The sequence below is a fragment of the Phaethon aethereus genome (assembly GCF_964289735.1).
Source record: "Phaethon aethereus genome assembly, chromosome: 9".
Classification (NCBI taxonomy): Eukaryota; Metazoa; Chordata; class Aves; order Phaethontiformes; family Phaethontidae; genus Phaethon; species Phaethon aethereus.
The window spans coordinates 23,483,107-23,486,894 of record NC_138585.1 but is presented as its reverse complement, the minus strand read 5'-3'; positions in this window follow the sequence as shown (position 1 = coordinate 23,486,894).

The following is a 3,788-nucleotide window of genomic DNA, read 5'->3' as shown; positions in this document are numbered from 1 at the left end:
ATGCACTTGCATAAAATGAGTAACTGAACACCTTACCACCTAGTGTGAATTACTCCCTAATTTTCTTTTTATATTAATTGTTGTCCAGGACAGTTGTTACGCTGAACCTTTGGCTGCCAGATTTAAAATGTCAAACTTTCCAACAGTCTTGCCAAACTTGAATTTTAATATAGAAGTTGATCTCTGGGGTTCCTGACTGAGAGAGGGGGCCTGGCTGTATACCCTGCCAATACAGCGTTCTGATAAAGGAAAGTTTTCTTACTGCTTTAAGAATACAAATTGCATTAGGGTATGTAATAAAATATAATTAAAGGACTTCCATTTTTCCAGCAAGACAAGTTAAGACCTTATGACTTCTGTAGTTTTAAATTGCTTCTCTCTGATTTCCCTGTTCTCCTAGACTTAGAGCTATGTTACTGTCCTTCAGACTGAAATGACAGCAGGGAGAGCAGATCTTTAAACTGAATAGGTCAAGAATGGCTGCTTAAACGGGGTGTATTGATCCTATCCTAAAGGAGATGATTAACTCAATATTAGAATCAATAGACTTTGCTCTGAAATTATACACTAGGAATTGTACATTGATACACAGAGTGCCTTTCTGAGCCTGTCCCTTTCAGCGAGGGTTGTACATGGTATAAAGTGTCAGTTTAAATAAATGGAATTCTATTAATACTTTGAAAAGTTAAAATCTGTAGAGTGTAATTTAGCAGTAACGGGCGGCTAATATTGACAGGTGTAGAACCTCCTACTATTATTTATTGCTTTTACACTTGCTGTCTTAACTGTACCAGAACCGCATACGTTACAGCTATGGCCTAGATACGGGCATTGTTTCCTTTTTTTTAATCTTACTGCCATACTGTTGGAAATGCGTTCCACTTCGCCAGTGGAAAAAGCATGTCTAGGAAAGAAAGAGGTGCTGTCCACAATGACTCCCTTAACTTCTCCACTTACAGATTTGTAATCACAATCAAACCTTAAATGTTGGTAGCAGACTCGGAAGCTAATGGTAAAGGAATTGGAATAAATGGAACGAACGGTACAAACTAGGACTTTTGGGAGGTGTGATTCTTACATTTCATGTTAGTAAACAGTGTAATGTATAGCACAGATAATTCTTATTTTTAATGTTTAAGGAATAGTTTTGAATGTCTGAGGCTGAAGAAATGCCAAATGTACCACTTTTTATTTTGGGGAAAAGGGATTGAGAGACATTGAAGAAAAGAATCTGTGTTATGTAAGTAAGAGCTGTGAGGTAAGCAAAGTGTTACTGAAAGCAGATCTAAGCATCTGTAAGCACAAGTTAGCAAACTTTATCTGAAGCTTTTAGTAAGACTTCTGCTTGGTCAGTGTCTCTCCTTGAAAATCCTTGTACGGCAACACTAAATTCATAGCACAAATCTTCCAGTGTATGTTTTTTTTCACTTTCACGTTAGCCTCAAGGAGAGAGATTGCACAAATACACAGTCGTGTCATGGTGTGGTATTTAGTTCATATTTTTCTTTGCAAAAAGAAAAAATGGGAAACTCTAAAGTATTGGGCTGAGTTTTCAAAACTGGGAAGTGATGGGAGGGGCCGCAGTTTCAGGGAAGCATTGAACCTCCGCACTTTTAAAAACCAGGTTCCCTTGAATTCAAGTTGTATGTTTTCAAATGTAAAATATTGGAGTAAACCTACTTCTAAAGAGCAGCTAATAACTTCATCATGTTTAGTTCATGTCAGGTGAACTGCTTACCTGTAGGTTTAAAATTGTGATTAATTGTTTGGCCTCTGACTTCTACACCCACATGACTAGTTTAGACATCAGGACTTAACTGATATTAAACTTGGAAGTTATTTAAAGCAAACAAGAAAAGCCTTGTCTCTAAAGTGACTTAATTTCATATGGGGTATTAAGTAAAATGGCTTTATGTAAGGAAGGGCATTTCTGCTATTTATCGTAGAAGAGTAATGGAGTAAAACATGGTCTTTTGTACTTAAAGCAAAAGGTGTTTTTTTTTTAATAGATAATGTCACAGAAAAGATACTTTTTCTTTTTACGTACCTAACCATTAAGAATGTTTCTAAGTGACAAACATCTTAAATGACTGTAAATCCATTCTTAATTTTCTCCAAAGTGCCATGTTATTAACAATTATTCATTGTTAAGCATATAGCGACTGTCATAAATATTCAGAAGGGACATTGGGTGTAAATAGTCCAGTGCAGTAGGCTTTGTTTTCTGGAGAAAGTGTCTGCATCGGAAGCATGATGTGTTCATGTGGAGTAACCTCCCTTTGTATACGAGTTGGATTCTTATGGGTGCTCTGTTAGTTAATATTGTCACTACTGTTCTCCTGTTTCATATGGAATATGGTCTTGAATGTTGTTGTGTAATCATTCCCTTTATTTGTGCACACTTTTTACTTTAAATAAAACATTTATATTGGGCCTCTGTGTGTTTAACCTCAAAAACAAGTGCTGCAAAATGTGGGGCTTTGCTTGGGATTGTGTCTGACCCTTAATGGTCCAGGTCTCACAGGAGCGATGTTCTAACCTAATTTCTTCTAGAAGATAGCACTGGGATGGACCATAGCAACCTGAGAAGTACCTCCTTCAGCCTGTGTTCCCCAAGTGTGTCTTCCAGTGCAGGTGCCTCTCCAGTGCGGTTCGCCAGCCTTGCGTTCATCGCGCCCTGCGGCAAAAAAGGGTCCTTGTAGGTTCTGTCTTTCATTCCAACACCAGCGATGAAACGAGTAAGTAGTAAGGCTTCAATCAGCTGTGCAGATACAGAAATCTTCAAGGAAAATATGAAATGCAACTCTAGCTTCCTTGGCCAGGGACCTCTTTCAGCTGGAACTGCTAAGACGTCATCTCAGCTGCTAGAGCTGGGGATGTGGAGTTCAGAGCAACACTCTCGTCTGGTGTGCTCACTTCTGCGTGCTTTCTTCCTTTGTTTCTTCAACTCCTCCTCCACATTCTCTCAGATTTCTGACACAGAAGACAAAGGTAATTGCCTCATACCCTGCTACAGATGCAGTATTTTAATATATCTGTATTTCAGTGTCTGTGTATCTGTATTTTAAAAGAGATTTCCTCTTGCAATCTGGCTTGTATTACAAGTATGTATTGGCAGTCCTAAGCAAATGCTACAGATGGTTGCATATCTTAAATGCTTAACCTCCCCCCACGCACCCTTCTTATTTCTGTTCAGTTTGGTGGCCAACTGCTCTCTGCTCAGTCTGAGCAATTGTTTATGTTAAGACGCTCTATAAAAGAAACTAATAGCTTCTATAACCTATATATACTTGATACCTTAACTGCTAGGCATGCGTCCTCACTTCATGATGGATGGCATAAGTAGTTTAAGCAAGAAGGGTATCTGAAATTGCCTACAGATTAATGTTGTTTTCCTGGGAAGAGGGAGTTGGGGATTGGAGCACCTTTCAGAAGAAGGGCATTTACCGTATCTTGCTTTATTTTTTTTAAAGAAGATTTCAAATAGTGTTTGCTTATTTTTTAAAGACTTCTTTTTTCTGCTTATGATAAAGGGATCTGAACTGCATACTTGAAATATGTGACCTTACCATTATGTATTTAATCACCAGCGATTAAAGGCAGAGAAGCATCTGCCTCCTGGATCTGTTCGGCTTTTGTGGGAAGTGGGCTTTTTCAGGTATAAATCGAACCAGAAATCTGTTGTGTCCACATTTTACTTCGAAGCTGGAACAAAGTGTCTGGGCTTATATCCCTCTTGCGCTGGGTGGTGGAGCATCGAGCCGAACAGCTGAATTTTGACTGTGGTT